The 21,285-nt window shown below is 33.5% G+C and overlaps 1 long non-coding RNA gene across 1 annotated transcript; it reads left to right on the forward strand.

The window, feature by feature from the left end:
• Positions 1 to 1,294: 1,294 nt before the first annotated feature.
• LOC145676479 (uncharacterized) lies at positions 1,295 to 18,335 on the forward strand (the record flags this gene model as incomplete). The annotated part of the gene is made up of 3 exons (XR_014129390.1): positions 1,295 to 1,426; positions 4,315 to 4,435; positions 7,812 to 18,335. It is a non-coding gene; the product is annotated as an uncharacterized LOC145676479 (long non-coding RNA).
• Positions 18,336 to 21,285: the final 2,950 nt, after the last annotated feature.

Raw genomic sequence — 21,285 nt, forward strand, 5'->3', positions numbered from 1 at the left:
AAAAAACACGCCACGTATAAATACGCCATATCATTGGTCATACTATTTGAAACTAAGATACTTTGAATGTGCATTGCTTCATCTGTTTCACTTGTGCTGTTACTGTTATAAAGACCTCCAAAAGTTTGGCACTTACAGACGTTTGTAATTAGGGTTGCAACATTTTGAAAATGGAAATACCGGACACCCTCCTGGGGTATGTATTCTCTTAAGACTGTGACATCATCGCTCGTCAAAAGTGAGAACAACCTGAAAGTGGTTATTTCACATAAAATTAAGCGATTCAGAGTTCGAATTTAATAACTTTAGTTACTTTTGAAGCATTTATGAAACTTATTTATTCCAGTTTTGGTTAAGTCGGCACAGGTAAATTTTTGTAGTCTACCATCGATAATATATTGTATTTAAAACAGAAAAGCAAATTTAATCGGCAATATAATTATGACATGAACAAAATAAAATTGCAAAATAAGTCTCAACAGTTTCAATGGGGCTGGTAATGTCTCATAATACCTACATATTTTCACTGGTTCTGGATGCATTATTTAATTGGAAGATGTAGCTGAGGATGAAACAGTGCTAGTTGTGTGCTTGAAAATGTACTTTTGTTGATCTTTAGCAGTTTTGGTAAGTTCAGTAAATTTTCCTGCCTTCAACTCTTCAGCAAATTCCTCGCACAACAAGTCGATATCAAAGCGAATCATAAGCTCTGTTTCAACCATCTTTATCGACAAACGATTCCTTTCGTCATTCCAAAATAATATGAATAGAACAGAGAATGGGACTAGTAAGAGGGAAAATTACCGGATATTTAACGTCCGGTTTTGAGATCGTACCGTACACTGGACAAGGAAGTCAAAACCCGAACTGTCCGGTAAAATACCGGACGGTTGGCAATCCTATTTCTAATATTGTAACATTGAATAATAAATGTGGTAGTTGTAAATTTTCATTTAACATGTAGATCTAGGTTCGAAATATGTAATAAGCTTACATAGAGCCATTTAAAAACAATATAAATTTATGTTAGATCAGCAACACTGTTAATTGAGTAGTATTGCGGAGTATGTCAGACAAATGTATGTTCATGTTACATTTTTCTTCGAATTTTAGCAACTAATTTAAAAGTTACAAAGTCATTTCAAAATAAATGATGGACCCTGCATAAAGCAGTGCACATGAACAAGGAACCGAAATGTAATGTAATCTATTGAACTGTATGATATTCTGTATCTATCAATGACTAGCATATATTATTCTGCATTTTAATAGATATGTTCACTTGAAATTTCAGTGGTTAGTGACGCAACAGCCAAGCTCAACCCTGTCTCCCTCGACTGCAGAGACATCGCTTACAGATCTCGATAAGAAGCTGGTGATTGTCATAGACGCAATATCAGATTTGAAAGGAAGAATGGACAAAATTGTATGTATTATGTTTATTAGTTTTAAATGTAGTTTACGTATAGTTTAGTACACGAATATCTACCGCAACGTCAAAATCCATCCTTATTTAACTTCGAATATTTTACCAAGTTTTATGCGCTGTATAATACAATAAAGTCTATGTTTAAGAGGCCTCATCCCGGCGAAATTAAAATACCGCTAATTTTACGGTAATCATGTGATATCTTCAAATAGATAAAAGTAAATCGAAAAGTGGAACAAGAGCGCCCTAGATAATATCATTTTACATTAGATACCGTTATCACGATTCACTTATCTGCTTTCGATTTCCAGTCATTTCGAAAATCGGCATTTATTTTCGCGTTTCTAAATGGCTGTAAACGGAAAGCTACTAGGTGACTTGTGCCAATGGTACCTCACGCAAAATAATATTATCTAAGACGCTCTTGTTCCACATTTCAATTATCTTTTATCTATTTGAAGATATCACATAATTACTGTAAAATTAGCTGTATTTTAATTTCGTCGGGATGAGGCCTCTTATCGAGATTTCACAGACCCATACTTCGTTTCAACTGAATATGAATTATAATGTAAATGAAAAATTGACATATTTTAGCAAACAGAAAATTCCCAGGCAAATTGTAATATTACTTAGTAATAATTTAATTTACTGGTACTAAGGAAAGTTGCTCTATTTGACTGAACGCGTTTCTGACACTTATGTGTTGCACAGTTCGATATGTAAGTAATGAGGACATAAGTGGTGCCGCAAATTGCGGTAACACAACGTATAGTGATCTTATTAGAAGATGCTCTTTTATTCAAGTTAGTTTATAGATTCAATGCTCAATGACTGTAAATCACAATTGATAGGGTTTATTTATTTCCTAGTTATTAGAATTGTTTTCCTGATGAAAAGTTTTACATATAAACATGGTTATTGTTTCATTTTTCGGCGAGAATTTCAATTGCCGAACGTTGATAGCTCAACACGAGCCGATTGCAACAATTTTGCAATGTTCCAGAAAACATGAGAATTAAATAGTTAGCAGCGCTAGTTCATTTCCGCTTTATGAAATACAGGTTTCTACTGGGTTGATATAATTGAAATGTCCAACTGACGTATACCACTTCCAAAATCTTAAAAGGAAGAACGAAAAAGGAAAGAAAGGTGAAAAGAAAAAACTTTCAATATTTGACTTGTCAAAGTAGTCCTTGACTGCAGCCACATACTTTTTTCATCGCTCAACCAACGAAAGAAGACTGGAGTCTGCTATGCAAAGAAAGTATCAACCATACATTGCAGCGACCGCTTATCAATGAAGTTCTTCCCTGTCAAGAAGTGATCGGGGCGCCAGAAGAGGTGGTAATCGGTGGGTGAGACTTTTACAGAAAATACGTTGGTTAAGAAAGGGTTCCATACTGCAATTCATGGAGAATCTGTATCTGTAGGCAAGGAGTGACGTGCAACGTGAAAACACTATATCTGATGACTACTGCTGGATGCTTGAGGACAACTTTACGGTTCATTTCATGGAGTTCGTCACTATAACAATCTGCATTGATGGTTTCACCTCGCCTGAGAAAGACTTGATAGATCATTCCTATCATTGACCACCATACCAGCAACATCATCTTCTGAGGGTGAAGGGTTTGAAACTACCCTGAACGTTTACCACTTTCCAACCATTGTCCTCATCTGACCGTCTACGAATATCATATGAATGTCGTAGCAGATTTATTTTTCAGAAGTGACAATTCGATCCATGCGTGGGTTCCTGATTTGTTCCCAGCTCGTGCCAATTGCCTTTTGTGATGGATAAGCACCGTTTACTTGTAGGATAAAAGAAAAAGATATTACTAATAAAAATTACTAATTATTATTATTATTATTATTACGTTTTCTACATATTGGCACATCCTGGAACTAACAGATTTTTTTTTATTTTTTCCTTTGGTTGGATCTAAATAGGTTTCTTCCACGTTTCTCAATGTTCAGATCGCGATATTTTCTTGTAATTTTCAATCGTGAATCAGTTTTCTTCTTGTTACTCTTAGCTTTCCTTCTATCTCCGCAATAAATGTCTCTCATCAAAATACTTCCCACGTATTTCAAGTGATAGACCTCTTTAAACTCTCTTTGTTCTACTCTGATCCGTAATGGCGTGTTTCCATGTAATGGCGTGTTCTCATGACTTTCGACTATTCGATGTTGATTTCCATTTTATACTGTTTTCCAGTGTTGACTACTCTACCCGTCATCACTTGTAGTCCCTTCTCGGGCCTAGCTATAATAGCTGTGTCATGTCCATACGTATACGTAGCCGTTAAAAATAAAAAATAAAAAAAACTTGTAATTCACCTCCCTTTGAAAAGCCCTCTGTTAGTATCCAGTGATGGAATAAAACACGTAGGAATCGTCTTTGGCTTTTTGAAACCTTTATCACAAGCAAAAATATTAAAATATCCTACGTATTCGCATATGAGAATATTGTTATTAAAAGAGTGGTAGGTTTCTGGAACAGGTCTTTACAATCTGTAACCAAAAGAAATAGCATATTCTGCTTGTATAGGAAATATTTTACGTTTGCAACGACTAAACAGTTAAATAGTTTTGTCTGAGTGTTTCGCCAGAAAAGAAGGCCTAATCCATTAACCTAACACGACTACTAATTCAAAGAGCACGAAGGGCTAGTGTAGCCAGTTCCTTCCCCTAAAACTATATTTAAAATACTATAAATAATATGCCGTTAGTCTTAGCTATAGTAATCGTAGAGAAGACATCTAAAATGAGAAAAAAATGAGAAATGTATAACATTTACTCTATTATAGTTCAATTCTTTATGTTGAAATTATGTTGGGTCGTACTTAATTTCTAATATTTCTATTGTTTCGTGTTTTCAGGAGAAAAGCCAGAATGAGCAACGGCAGCTAGTGCAGAAGCTACAAAACAACGAATTGCAAAATGACAGAATTTCATCTCTCAGCGAACAAATTGCTCTCCTAGAAGAAAAACTAGGAAATTGTACGTAAATTATTAGCGTCAAATATACGACTAAACAAGATACATATTATCTTAATTCGATAGATTGACAGAAATTATTGTAAGAATTTTCTTTCTAATAATAGTTTTTTTTTTTAATGTTTCCAAATGACCTGAATGTCCTGAACCAAATGTACAATTAGATCTCTCCCCTTCTTGCACCGAAGTCCAGTTGTTTACTGATTCGAATAATTATTTAAACATTTGTTTACTTATTGCAATAATTCTTTAAACAATGTTCACTTATCTGTCAATAATTCTTTAAACAATTGTTCACTTCTATTCCGATAAGTTTTAAACATTTGTTCACTTTATTCTAATAATTACTTAAACAATTGTTCTAAACAAGTATTCACTTATATTCCAGCAATTCTTTAAATAATTGTTCATTGTTCTAGTAATTCTTTAAACAATTGTTTACTTAGTCCAACAATTCTTTAAACAATTGTTCACTTAGTCCAATAATTCTTTAAACAATTGTTCAGTTAGTTCAATAATTCTTTACAATTGAAGAGTATAAGGAAAATCAATTGTAACCCTCATTTAATTATGCTGTATATTGTCATTTAATTATGCTGTATATTGTCATTTAATTATGCTGTATATTGTCATTTAATTATGCTCTGTATTGTCGTCCTACTAATGTTATAATGAAATGCTTGATTAGGGTATACTTCAAAATGAAATGAAATCTTTCAGTTTAACTTCCCACAATTATGCCCTTTAGGCTAAGGGGGACGGAATGATTAAAGTAAGTGAATGATGATGGAATTGGTGGAATGAGAATGTGAGAGTATCCCAAGAAAACACACTGACACGATGTTGTCCAACACAAAGTTACTTGGGCTGGGATCGAACCAGGGACCCCATACATCAGAAGTAAGCGTTGTACGACTGAGCCACCGTGCCGCCCGGGTACACTTCATTAATGGTTTTATCTTAGATTGTGTGGTTATCTTACAACATACATTTTTTTTTCGAAAACAATGCATACGAGCGAATTTCCACTCACCCCTATCATTTTATTAACACAATGTGATCTATAGAGGGATATATATATATATATATATATATATATATATATATATATATATATATATATATATATATATATATATATATATATATATATATATATATATATATATATATATATATTCAGGGTTATTATAAATGATTCATCGAGTTTTGTATGAATGTATTTCACAAAGTATTACATACAAAATAATGATTGATACATCATTTGAAAAAGCACCTTTTTCAAGTTTCTTACACATCATTACAGATGTCCTATGTGCGCTCCTCGCGGTACACGACACACATCTATGAGGTAGTCAAGCTCAGCCCATACACGTTCGAGCTCTCCATTGTTTCCTCCGAGATAGGTGGTAGCCCGGAGTTTTTTTCCTTTACATGGGGCAGCCTGTGTCCTTAAACTGTCGATAGCATCGCAAAATGCTTTGGTGGGTTGGTGGATGTATGTTGTACTGTCTTCGGAACACACACTGCACGGTGGAGACGGATTCTGTCTTCACATGTTTCATCATATAAAATGCTTTCTGTTGATTATTCGCCATTTTGTAAACTGTTATCATTCTGCCACCTGGTGAGTCACAACGGAATCTGACATAAACAAAACTTTAAAGTATGCTCTTTCGATTGGTTATTAGTACAAATAGGTAGGCCTTAAATATTTGAAGTTATAAGACTTTAAAACCTAAAATCATTTGTAATAATTCTATATATATATATATATATATATATATATATATATATATATATATATATATATATATATATATATATATATATATATATATATATATATATATGTGTGTGTGTGTGTGTGTGTATGTGTGTATGTGTGTGTGTAGAGAGAGAGAGAGAGAGAGAGAGAGAGAGAGAGAGAGAGCTACCAGGTGAGCCGGTTAATAATTCTGAATTTCGTCGCTCGAGGACGATGGAAGCACAAGCTAATTCACAGTCTCAACTGGTATGTCAGTGTGTTGCTAGTACTGTGCCTATAAAAACACCGTTGAATCACTACCGAATTCGAGTTAACGTGATAGTGTTTTGCTGTGTTAAACATGTCTAGTTTCAAACCAAATAAGGAGCATGTACTGCTCTTCCTGTTCAATCAAAAGAAAAACGCAAGTCAAAGCCATCGTATCCTCGTGGAAACTTACGGTGACGATATGCTAAGGCAAGACACGTGTGTACGTGGTTTCGACGCTTCAAAAGTGGTGATTTTGGCCTGAAAGACAAAGCTCGGCCGGGCCAACCGAAAAAATTCAAGACGCCGAATTGCAATCATTGTTGGACGAAGACGCTACGCAAAGTCAACAACAACTGGCAGAAAAGTTGAATGTTGGTCGCCAAACCATGTCTGATCGTCTACACCATGGGAAAGATCCAAAAGGCAGGAAAATGGGTACTACATCATCTCAACGATCGACAAATGAAAAAGCGAAAAACGGTGTGTGAAGTGTTGTTTGATCGTCATGAACGAAAGACGTTCTTACATCGGGTAGTGACAGAAAACGAAAAATGGACCTACTTCGAGAACCCAAAATGCAAAAAAGCATGGATTGACCCAGGGCAACCCTCCACATCGACCGCAAAAACCGAATAGCTTCGGCAGGAAAACAATGCTGTGCATCTGGTGGAATCAGAAGGGTATATAATGAGCTTCTGAAATCAAGTGAAACAGTGAATACTGCTCGCTACCGTCAACAACTGCTCAATTTGCACCAAGCATTACACGACAAGCGTTCACAGTGGGTTACAAGATACGGAAAACTGATTTTGTACCAAGACAACGCCTCATCACACACAGTGAAAGACGACAAAGACACCATTTCTGCACTGGGCTGGGGAGTATTGCCGCACCTGCTGTACTCACCCGACTTGGCCCCGTCGAACTATCACTTATTTGCATCGGTGTCTCACACACTTTTCCAACTACACTTCCAGAATTACGAAGATGTTGAAAAATGTCTTGGTGACTGGATCACGTCAAAAAGTAAACGATTTTTGTGGGAAGGCATCCACACGTTAAAGGACAGATGGGCCATGTGTATAGCGAGCGATGGCGCATACTTTGAACAAACCATTTGTTAGCTTTCTCCGAAGGTGCAACTATTTTCTTTCATAGAAAATTAAGAATTATTAACCGGCATATCTGGTATATATATATATATATATATATATATATATATATATATATATATATATATATATATATATATATATATATTCCTTAATAGATACTGTAGAATTTATTGTAAATGTTGAAATAAAGAATCTACTCCATAAAAACACATTAAATTTTAAAAAACTCGTTCTTTCTACATTTCAGGTGCTTGTGTGATGGAGGACAAAAAGATCACTACTTGACGTCCATTCTAAATAAACGAGGAACACTAGAAGAAATAAATACTCATGTGTTTTTCTACTACTACTGCCACAAGAATAGTTGTGTTCATTTTGTACATTTTTTTTTAGTTGTGTGCTCGGTGTCAATTGTTGTATTTTACATTTTTAAGTTACTTTTTATTACGTATATATATATATATATACAATTTTACACTAGATTAGGATTCATCAATGTAAGATTTCAAATTTACATATACATGTTCTTTTTTTATATAAAAGTTTATAGCTACCAACTTTCCTTACTATTTTCCAGTAAATAAATAAATAGAATGAATTTTAGAGTGACAGCAGAAGAAATAAAACAACTTAGATCATAAGAAATAAAAAAATAATATCATTTTCGCATTGATATGTTTCATGTGTATTGAAACTGCCTTTGGTTACAGTATTTGTAACCAAATTATACACAATCGTATAAAATAGAAGCAGTGATAATGGGCTATTTTTATTATATCACTAATCAATTATATGAAATAATTTGGGATTTGTTTTACTTTGGAGACTTTCAGTGTTGCTAATAGGTTGGATTTCAAGTAATAGCAAGAACTCAAATGAACCAATCTATTAATTTATCGACATAGTTTCCTCACTGTAATCAATATGCATATTTATCCATTTTTTCCCCATGCTCATTTACGATGTTGAATGCTCTCTCAATAGACGACCGTCTTAAAGCAAGAGTAATTGCTCCTTGGTTTGCAGACACTGCCTCCTTGTAAGTCTTTTTTTATATATATATACAAATAATTAAGTCTTAGTAACTCATGTTATGAAGAATATGGAGAGCTTTTTTTTCATTTTATGTCGCTGATAGTTCCGTACGAGTGTAGTTGCAGTTGTAACTGCAGCCGTTGTAGCAACATGGCTTCAAACATAATCGTGCAGGATAATAAATGTATGTAGTCAATAGTTGTGGGCTCCTGTACGTCTGGTCAAATGTCAAGTATTTTTGTCTCAATGTAGTATTTCGATTTCCTCGAGTTTGATTTAAAACCTTTGGTTTTCTTTTAAGATTTGTTAGATTTTCTCTCACTGAAGCAACAAGCTTCACACAAATCTAGAAACTTTTATGAGTGATCACATTACGTTCTCATACCCGAAGTCACTTTTATAGAAACATTTATGAGTGATCACATCACGTTCTCATACTCGAAGTCACTTTTCTAGAAACATTTATGAGTGATCACATTACGTTCTCATACCCGAAGTCAATTTCCTAGAAACATTTATGAGTGATCACATTACGTTCTCATACCTAATCAATTACCTAATATTGAAACCAATTTTATCAGTTTTTAAATTAATTATGAAGGTAATGTTACTAAAATTTTAAATTTTCACCCCAGATACATATTTTACTTAGTCAATCATAGGCAGTCCTATAAAGAGTATGACAAGCAACACTTGCATGATTCAACCAAAGTCAACCAACACATATTTTTTCACTGATTTGATATTTTCCCTGTAGACACATAGCAAAATCTATTAAGAATACCAGCTATAACCATAGAGATCACGTCGAAATGGCCTTGTGAAATAACTGTTGAACATTCTAGTTGCAAGTAAGAAGGTATAGAAATATATATTTAAAAGAGTGACTTTCATGAGTCTTGCAGTCTCCTTTTACAGTTTATTCAGCGTTTATTTACTACTGTCATGAAGCCATCACAAAATACTAAGTGTTCTGCTATTTATAGAACGAATAGGTCCAGAAATAGCAATGGTACAATATATTAAAATTAATATCCATAATTAGACATATTTTTTTGTTTGTGATGAACAATTAAAATAGCGCACAACAACAATGAAGGTTGATTCTTGTGTAAATCTTAAATGGTTGTTGAATGTCACACAAATTAGGTCCTGGTAAATTTTACTGGGAAGTTTCAAGTGAAACAGATTCCAAACCATGGGTAAAAGTAAAAGAATCGAACAGAAATCGTATAGTACCACTACTTAGACTGAGATTACACAAATAACTGTGTTCTGTTCAATTATGCACAATTAATCGAGGAGAGGGAAACCCTCACTGTTGGTGTATTAAGACAATTGATAATATAGATCATATTGTATTCCAATGTAATTTGAAAAACACACACACACACACACACATATATATATATATATATATATATATATATATATATATATAGTCTAGCAGAAATATAAGGCAAACATCTGGGTCAAAGACCTTTTTCGGTCAAAATCATTTTAGCTTTAAATAACAACGAATTAACATAAATGTAATTTTATATTTGCACCTTAATAATATACTATTGTATAAGATACCTTAGCCCTTCCCCGCAAGAAAAAGGATTTCAATATTATCTATTTATTGAAAAATTAACAAACGAAAAAAATAAACATATATATATAGAAAATAGTAAGTGAATTGTATTATATTTCCAGCTTCGGTAAAAAATCATAAAAATATTACGGACAAAAAAATACACAAATAAAAAGGAGAAAGAAAGACAATAACAAAAAAAACTATAACACCGAAAGAAAAAGAAGCACAACACTAGAATAACTTGAGCCACAGATGTCAGTCTAAATTTACAGGAAATGGAATATAGCTTTTTTTTTTTTTTTTTGTACCCTCAAATAGCTCAAGAGAAAGAAAACTGTAAATGTACATCAGTAATTATTTGATATTTATTTGTTTAATTAAAAGGTTGAACATTAATAAAAATAGATGATTCTGTGTTGGAATTGTCAACTAAACGAACTCTTTTCGCAAACCTATAACCCTCGGGAACCAGTGCAAAGCACAATTTTGGTTAATGTAAATATAAATGTAAAGTAATCTTCTCACTCTCTGAACGCGAGTTATTCAAGTGAATAGCAAGCCTGAGCGAGTGCGAGTTGTTCAAGTAAATAGCAAGCCTGAGCAAGCGCAAGTTGTTCAAGTGAATAGCAAGCCTGAGCGAGTGCGAGTTGTTTAACTGAATAGCAAGCCTGAGCAAGCTCAAGTTGGTCAAGTGAATAGCAAGCCTGAGCGAGCGCGAGTTGTTCAAGTGAATAGCAAGCGTGAGAGAGTGCGAGTTGTTCTAGTGAATAGCAAGCCTCAGCGAATGCGAGTTGTTCAAGTAAATAGCAAGCCTGAGCAAGTGCGAGTTGTGCAAGTGAATAGCAAGCCTGAGTGAGCACAAGTTGATCAAGTCAGTAGCAAACATGAGCGAGCGCAAGCTGTTCAAGTGAAAGTCAAGCCTGGGTGAACGCCCAGTCAATAAAGTTAGTAATCGTAGGCACAAGCAAATGCGAGCCCTATTGAAGACAGTGAGCCCGAGCCCATAGCCACAAAGAATATATACAGGTAAAGACTTGAGATCTCACATGACCAATACTCAGTAGCGCTTTTTAATTGCGACGAAGAAACTACTTTCGATGTGATCTCAGTTGTGTAGAAATTTTAAGCTAATCGTTGATTAGCATGTGGTGAAAGAGTCGTGAACTTGTGACGTACATAAACAACTAAAGAAGCAAAGAAACTGATGTTCAAGCCTAGATACAGTACTACAAGAAACTGAATTGAAATAAACATATGGTTGCTTTTATTTAAGTTGGGCTTTCTAATGGTTACAATAGCAGAATAAATTAGTAGCAGACAGATATGCAGTATGGTTAATTTTCTATCTGATCTTCCCGTACTGGATCTACTTCGCACATACAAGCGAAGCAGCTATAAGCATGCTGATTACTGTGACAAAGCATGGCGTCACCTGCGAAAATCGATGCCAGCGCCATCTCCTTGCGGCAAAAGCAAAAGTTGATTGGTTCTTTTGCCATGCAGACGATCAAAAACGGTTTCAGCAGTGCATATAGAAAAGTGCTTGTTTGTGTGTACTTTTGTCTATGTTCTTTGCCTGGACAAACACAGTGTTAGTGGGAACGAGGTCCAGAGACCTCAAACATTATTGAAGGAGTTCTAGCATGGGCGAGCCTAAATATCATGTGATAGCCTAAGCCCGCGAGAGTCCGACTAAGTACTGACTGTAAAGTGGCTTTCTCTGTTCAGTACAACTTAATACGGCCCACGGGCAGTCTGTAAATAAGGCTTCAGAGTTCCATGACCTCAGTATGACATGGATTTGATGTCGTCAGTACTACATGCCGGTTGCCTGTACTCTCAGGAACTCATTTCACAAAGGCTAGGTGAACTCCTGAAACGCATTAGGACAAGAGTAAAATAAAGGAATAAATCCTGACCCCACTAGGGGTCAAACCCGGGCTCTTTGGTTGGTAGCTAAATGCCTTGCTAACTACACTACCACAACTCTACGTATGTGTGTGTATATACAGTACGATACCTAAATTTCACGTGGAAAATAAACCACAAGTAAATCTTGAAGACCTGAAGAGCCTTGTTCCATTTTGTAGCCAAATATTCGTTCCTGAAGTATTTAGTTTGGTTTTTAATTTAGGAATGAACCTTAATGTACATAAACTATCCACTTAAACTTGCGATAAACACTGGAACACAGCAAAATTACACGGGAATAATTGCTCACTCCACTTATTTTGTCCTTTCCAAAGATCAAACCATTATCATATAGTACAAAAATATAATGAATGCTTTTTCTGATTGAAGTAACCTAAGATTCAGAATCAAATTATATTTCATATATTTACCAGTATAATAAATGTGTAATACAATCAACTGATAACAGGAACAAAATTTTATGGCTTAGATCTAAGACAGACAACGTAACATTTTCATGAGCACAGTTTTAGAAACATTAACCAATCTCTACAATATTTTCTAATGCAAAACCACTCTGATAGGGAATATTTCCAAGGTACTATTTGAGTCATGGCAAATACTAGCAACAGTAAAGCACTTAATTCAAATGAGAAAAGAAGCAAAATGCTTGTTCGTCTCTTTAAAATCTCAAACTTTTGACATTAGCCGTTTTGTGTAGAAGCTACACAGGTTTGTTAATACAAACTATGAATTATATGCTAATAAAAATCTACTTGAGCCTTGTACGCAGATAAATCATAATTAACATTACTTGTGCTAACATTTATTTTGATTTATTGATTTCGCTTACCTCAGTAGGTATAAGTATTTCAATAAGATTTCCATTCTTTCATAAAATTATTGCATTCAGGACGTAGACAATATTCCAGAAGATTAAGGAATTAATTATCTGAGTTTTCATTTAGAATCAATATTTGTTGTATTTTGCTTACGTTATAAATTTTTATTATTAATTGAATGTGTCAAAAATGTTATGTATTTTTGTTATTCGTTTCGTGCTATGTTTTTTTATTAATTTCATCATTTTATTTCTCTCAAAGGTAAAAGAAAAAACCATTCAGTGTTTCACATAATTCCTTTCTTTTTTTCTTTTTTTTAATAATTATATTCTATATAAGTTGGATTTAAGTTTAAACATTTTATGTAATATCTTTTCTCGGTGGAAATAAATGAGATAATGGCACATACTGCTGAACCATCGAGAGTCCCCAAAGTTGTCAAGTTTCTTGCGCGTTTCTTCTCGGTTCAAATGATTTAGAATTCGACTCTCAGTGGAGTTCATTCTCCACTAGCCTGAGAAGTCTTAACAATGAGACATAAACATTGTATGATTTCTACGTATTATGAAATATTTATTAGTAATTTAAATAAAAAATATCTTAGATGGACGGAATTAGCGGAATCAAGTTAAGTGCCTGACATACTAAAAAATAATACAAAATTTACAATTTTTCTTTTGCTTGTTTTTCATAAGTGAAAGGAGATAATGAAATGCATCTTAGCACAATCATAGATAATGTTATTCTACAACAGAAAATATGAACCTGAAGAATTTTCAGTATTGCCATCCACAGAAATTACGATGTTGCCAGAATAACATTTCCGTCAAAATGTAAGGTAAGGCAGCGACTAGAGGAACGAACTCAACTGCATTTGATTACATATCATGTTGACTTGGTATCCTGTGAACTACTTTTTAAATAATAGCTGTATTTAGTTTGTAATAATCAAAATAGTTTTAACATATAGTTATTAAAATTAAATAATAATGTTATTTAAAAAGTAGTTCACAGGATACCAAATCAACATGATACGTAATCAAATGCAGTTAAATTCGTTCCTCTAGTAACTGCCTTAACTTAGATTTTGGAGGAAATGTTATTCTGGTAACACTGCAATTTCTATGGATGACAACACTGAAAATTCTTCAGGTTCATATTTTCTGTTTTTGAATAATATTATCTATAATTGAGTTGTATATTGCATTTCATTATCTCCTTTCAGTTATGAAAAAAACAAGCAAAACAAACATGGTAAATTTTGTATTATTTTTAGTATGTCAGGCTCTTTAAGAAGAAGAGGGGCACAAGTTTTCTTTTAAATAACACATGTTTTGTCTACACAAAACACAAATTTAGGAAGCAGTGTCCCCTCTGTCTCCTATATTATCGATTAAAATCTGTACTGGATTTAAGTGTACTTCGTAAAACTTAAATCCACAGGCTTTTTCTTTTTCCTCCAAGTTATTAAATTTATGAAACAGCAACATAAGTACAATAGTTTAAATCAACAGTAAATAGAAAAGATGATATTTGGAATTTATTGTCTGCAATTCCAATTTATAACAATTGTAAAAAAAAAAATGTTTCAAATAAAATGGTTCTTTTTTTAGTTTAACATCCTATGTCCTTTCGGCATAAAAAGAAGTGTATTTTTCAAGTTTATACTAATATTCTTACACTTACATACTTTTATGTGAAGTAGGTTCTAAATGATGTCAAACTATCAATATCTTTGTTAACCAATATCACAGGTCAGTTTTATTTATTTAAGGAACTAAGAAAATTATCCATGATGAATTTTTAAACATAAAGTTTATTATCCTTAGCAGTCTTTTATGCTGCTTTTTAAAAATAAGAACATCTTTATTTTAGCTGTAACTAATATTTCTAATGAAATAACATAGTAACTCAATAGAAATAGTAACATAGTAACAAAGTTCATTGCCAAAATCATATTCAGGAATTACTACATACACTGCCTTACATGTTATTTACTTACACTGCCAATATGAACTAAAAGTACTGTCAATTATAGAATTTTTAAATGTATTTTTAATTGTTTTGTGTCAATATGAATACAGTATCACGTTGTGTTTTATTCTCATCAGTATGAATGTATAATTTTTGTGTTTTGTTAAGTTAAAATCTAGTATGCTCAAAGATCAAGATAATTCGAAAATTATTATACCAGTGAAGTGGGTTACATTTTTGTAAATACATTGTTACATACATTGTTATATACATTGTGGGTATGTGGCCATAACAACATTAAAATTAAAATACAGGAATGGTGGAATTCTTTTCAGTGGGACAGATACTGGTAAATTCTGAAGTAAAATTGAAATGCTTTCCGTTCACTTAAGAGTAATGTGTTTCATAGATGGAGTGTCATTAAATTGGGAGTCACTAATCTGTTTTGAGAAAAGATATGTGTCTTGAGGGTTCGATTTCTGATAATGGGAGAGAATCTATGGGAGCGAAATATGTCGATTGCTGATAATGAGAGAGCATCTATAAAAGAGCGAAATATGTCGATTGCTGATAATGAGAAAATCTATGAAAGAGCGAAACATGTCGATTACTAATAATGAGAGAATCTATGAAAGACCGAAATATGTCGATTGCTAATAATGAGAGCATCTATGAAAGAGCGAAATATGTCGATTGCTGATAATGAGAGAGAATCTATGGAAGAGTGAAATATATCGATTGCTGATAATGAGAGAGAATCTATGAAAGAGTGAAATATGTCTGCTGATAATAAGAGAGCATCTATGAAAGAGCGAAATATGTCGATTGCTGATAATGAGGGAGCATCTATGAAAGAGCGAAATATGTCGATTGCTGATAATGAGAGCATCTATAAAAGAGCGAAATATGTCGATTGCTGATAATGAGAGAGAATCTATGGAAGAGTGAAATATATCGATTGCTGATAATGAGAGAGAATCTATGGAAGAGTGAAATATGTCTGCTGATAATGAGAGAGCATCTATGAAAGAGCGAAATATGTCGATTACTGATAATGAGGGAGGATCTATGGAAGAGCGAAATATGTTGATTGCTGATAATGAGAGAGAATCTATGAAAGGGCGAAATATGAACTTATGGAGAACTAAGGTAGAATAAAGCTATGTTGTCGGGATAGACGAAATAATAGTATCGGAACGTCATCTTGGCCTCGCATTTAGACCTTACCATCATTATTTGTGCACTGGCATTGATAGAGGTTCCACTATTATAAGGTTCGACTATTGTATAATACATATAAATGGAACTTAAAAATACCGAAGCGGATATGAACAGATGATTTATCAGACAATAACAAATACGTCACAAAAGACTAAAAGAAGTATACAATAAGGGGCTTCGCTAAATTCTCATTAGATAAGTAGAGAAAAAAATGTGAACAGATTCCTTGCTAATACTTATCATGTGACTGCGTTCCAGTATGGTGCTTAACTGAATGCTTCGCAGCGACTTTTCTTTTCGTTTATTGACTCCCCCCTTCCTCCTATCTGATGAAGCACATAACGAAAGTACTTACCTCTTTCTAGTGATATATAATTTTGTTTTCCCTAATCTTTTGATAGGAAATTAGTAGAGCTAGAAATTTCAGGTGCAAAATTTTGGTTAATAAAGTGCTTTTTATGCAAAAGAGGTGTAAATTTTAAATATAAATGTTCATTCAAACAGTACCAAAATTAATTACATCATACATAAGGACTCAAAATTCCCTCATGTAGTAGGGGTTTGCCTAAAACAAGTTCCAGAACACTATAGTATTAACGTTACAAGTCCAGAAAGCTGTTAAAACACATATCACTTAACATTTTTTTTTCAGTGAGTCAGGCTGCATCTCCGGTCACTAAGTAAATATTTATATGTAGAAAAGCACTCAACAATACTAATTAGTGACAGACTTAATTGTCAATTTGATATTGCTAATTCTCTTCACTTCCTATTCCATAACTTTTGCCTACCGGAACTGCACCTAAGCGAAAGTAATGATGCCACACATGTTCGGCGTTCTTTGTTTAATTATTATACGAAAACAATGGGACAAAAGAAGTTTAAAAAATTGCAAAAAGATTATGACATTGTGAAAATGTGCTTATTGAAAACAGGTGCAACCAAAATATAGCTAGCCAAAACTTTAATATCTGCTTGCTATTAAAATGTCCAAATCAGCTTTTCTTACAAAGAAAACATTAAATAAAGTGTAGCACCTGAAGTTCCTAACTATAGTAACTAGTAATAATCCAAAATGCAATGCAAGTAGTCTTGGTTGACCACTAACATTAACTCTATCGACAAATATTTTTACCAAGTTGTTAACTTTCAGTGTAATAATGGCATCCGTTTTTATCTGCAGAGACATGCAATCAAGTTAATTAGATGCTATCTTAACAGGCTTTAGTTTACATACTTAGTATATTCCTATGTTTATTTTTTTATTTATTATTATTATTTTTTTTTCAAAAACCTAAAATGTAATTGGCTGCCAATAAATTGAGATCAAATTTCAAAATCATAACTAACTTTCATATTACCTGGTTTGATTCCTTTAAAAATGTGCAGAAGAGCAATTTTTGCTAATTTTACAATGTATAAATGTTCACTCTGTAACTTAACCAACCATCTGCTGGAGTTAAAAAGCATAATCTGTTGAATCAATCAGTGGTGCTAATTTCATATCAGGAAACAAATAATTATTTCGCTGTTGTTGTTTTTATACTTATGAATATTTAAAAAAAAAAAAAAAAAAAAAAGGCAGTTTGATGTTAGGTTAGATTTGAGAAGACATTTAAAAAATGCTAATTTTTATCTTATTTCCATTATTGCTTAAAATCAAATCTATTAATACGAAAGTATCTTTCCATTATCTAGCATCTATCGCGAAGAAACAAAAATACAGTACCTGAGATATGTTGTCAGGAACTCTCTCTATTTCAGAGTATTACTTGAAAGAACACAGTGAAGCTTCCTCTATGCTCTTCCACTATTTATGTAAGAAAACCTCTAGAACTAAAATGCATTGTAGTGTCCTTTGCACAAGAATACATCAGCTCCAAACATATTTTCCAGCTACATTATTCCAATTAAAGTAGCAGATGAACGGTTCGAGTAGGCAGAATGCATTACAATGGTTAACACAGTTTCTTGTCGGAAAGATGAGGGAAATCTAAGCATTTGTTAGCTGCAGGCAGAATTTGTCCAGATGCGAACTCATGCGGATGGTCTGAACCTTGCTCTCATTATCTGTTTACATGACGGCATTATTGATAGGCTGAATATATTCAGTGATTTATTTCCTTTTATATCTTTCAAATCGAAAAAAAAAAAAAATGAAATTTGGTGTCGTTTTCAGGTATGAATTTCATAAACGGTTCATATGATTCCAACACTTTTTTTCTCTAAATTTTACATTTTTATCTCATTAATAAGGAATTAGCTGCTAAGGTACTATTAACTAATACGAAATTAACTAATTAGAAGGACTAATTATAAAGAAGATTAGTTTTGTTGTTAAATTTATTTTTTCAGTGCCGTGCGGTGAAAATCAGCGCCCGTGGCGAAAGTATACGACGGCACTCCCGTACGTATGAGTAAGGTCGACAGAACAGCCGCGAAGCGCCATTATGGTTGGCGCGAAGCACGAAAACATTTTCAAAAATGAACCCTGTTTTTCCTTGATTTTGAGCACTTTTTATTACTTTTTTCCTTCCATTTTATATATGTGCACATGCATTTTCCTAACATGAGTAGAAAAAGTTTCCTCTTAAAATATTCCAAGTAATTATTCCTCTCTTCTTTTTCCCTTCTTTTCTTTTATCTTCCCGAATTTTGCGCCCCCTTATTTCAGTGCCCGGGACCGTCGCCCTGCTCCTTCTCCCCGGGTAGCACGTATTTATTCGTAATAAATAAATAACTCACCTATTAAAATAAACTATACTTTAACCCGCTTCCATAAAATATCGGTTTACTTATATCAGTTTTCTTGGGCATGCTAGAATTTAACTTAGTTATTAAGTAGAAATATGCATATTTATAACCACATTCCGAGAAATGTTCTCAAGAGGGTAATACATGCTAACTTTATATTTGCGATGCGAAATAACACTGCCAGTTTTATTACAAACATATTTTGATGGTTTTTACATATATTATTACTTTTGTAGTAGTATTATTATTATTGAAAACAACAAAATGAATGTATTTACCGTGCCAAATTCTTGTGTGTTTTGTAAACTTTTTTTAAAAAGAAAAATAAATAAATTATAGTTACGAAACACATTATTAAAATGGTTTTATTTGTCTTTATTTCTTAAGGATATATTTTTGTAATTACTGAAAAGTAAAACAGCAGCGTTCAAATACACCTTAATTGCTTTAAACTATTTGAGCAATCTCTATTGCCTTCGTCATAACTAGTTTTGCGCATTGTAGAACTAGCTTTATGGAATTGTGTTCACTATTGTAAAATTACTGTTTTTCTACATTATATATGTCGTTACAAAAGATATTCTAGCGAAAAGTATTTGCAGTAGTAGATCATTCAAAGGAAAATTGTTCGAATATGAAGAATTTAAACCTCATCATTTTTCAACTAGAAAGGAAAAAAAAATAAAAAAGGAAGAAAATGAACAATGAGATTCCGGGAAGTAAAAACTTGCACGTGAGTTTTCCAGAGCTACTGACGAATGCAAAAAAATGAAATCTTTGAGTTTTACGTCCCACGATTATGCCGATTAGGCTCAAGGAGACGGTGATGATGAGCAATGAATGAAAGGGTGGAATGAAGAAAGTGGGAGGAAACGGGAGAACCCCGAGAAAACCCACGCACACGGTGTTTGTCCACCACAAAGTTCACTTGGCGGGGGCTGGGATCGAACCCGGGACCCCAAGCACCAGAGGTGAACGCTCTACCACTGAGCCACCGCGGTCCTTCTACTGACGAATGCAACAGATATTGCTGAAACAGTTTATAGAGCAACTGGCATGTATTTAAACGCAGCAAGTTATGTGTTTCACTATTTACATTATATTCTTAAATAAGTACACATTTTGTTTTGATTTTCATGCATATTGTCTATTTATATGTAATGCTATATTTTATATATATATCTATATTACATGTTGAAATTTCATTATTGACACAATATTGTAGCTGTCACTGGATCATCGCCCTATGTTAGGATAACTGAATCTTTTCTGCCATATTCAGTACTTTTCCTCCCCCATATAGAGGTCTTACCTCCATTTTGTATATGAAGTATACCGGTATTTCTCTTTTCAGAGAATCTTAATAGATCTATTAAACCACGAAGCACTTTTTTTCTTTTTTTGTATAAAAAACAGTGCTTTTATTTCATAAGGATAATAATACTTTAACGTGGCAATAATAATAATAATATTGAAACTATTCTCCCCTGTACTCTGCCCGTAATTTTTCGGAAATTGTTGTTATGCATACTCAAGAGACAGTTTAATTAAACTTCTTTTGTAAACTTGTTGTACTAACTTTATTTATTTATTTCTGGGCATTACCGGGATCTATAGCCTTAAGCCCGACACGTATCACGAATGACACACGTCGGTGAGCCACTGTCCAGGGAAATGGGGAAGGAAAGCAACAGCCTACGACCTGTAAGGTACTTACCTTTCGCTATTTGCCTGGTGTGAACGAGGAATACCCAGGAAAACCCCACTGAGGAAGATGACCTCAAAAAACTGTTACATCTTTTTGACAGAGTGTCTCCACCAAGAACTGAACCCGGAATCACTCGCACCAAAAGCAAAAGCGTTAGTAACTACGCTACGTGGAATCATATTTTTATTAGCTTCAATAATTAGTTGTGATATGTTGGTAACTTCTAGAAGGTCAATAAAGTCTCTTTTATCTACTTCTTGCATTTGTTGGGAAAAGGTTTAAGGACACAAAGTATTTCAATGATTGTCAAGTTGGCCACACGTCCTGATTAAAGGCGACACTCCTGGTTTCCCGCTAACTGTCCCGAGAATAATTTTCGGGACACCTAGATGTTCTAGTTTTTAAAAATAGAAAGTTTTCTTCGAAATTCTTAAATATTTCAATAGTGCTAGGAATGACCTAATCATTATTGACATCATCTGTAAAATAGTGGAGTTTGTTTTATATGTTTCCAGAACAGATGTTTATGTATGGTGCATATTAGTCTAATGGGCATGTATTGGACTGAAGAAAAATGTCGCCTTAATAAGAAAACATTAAAAGCAGTGCTCGTAGTGAAAACGCACTTTCATCACTCCTCAGGGTATCTATTAAAATTTCAAAATGAAATTTCCTGACTTGTTCGTGACCTTTTCTT

This window comes from Thermobia domestica, unplaced genomic scaffold, assembly GCF_964235325.1.
Source record: "Thermobia domestica unplaced genomic scaffold, izTheDome1.hap1.1 HAP1_SCAFFOLD_160, whole genome shotgun sequence".
Classification (NCBI taxonomy): domain Eukaryota; kingdom Metazoa; phylum Arthropoda; class Insecta; order Zygentoma; family Lepismatidae; genus Thermobia; species Thermobia domestica.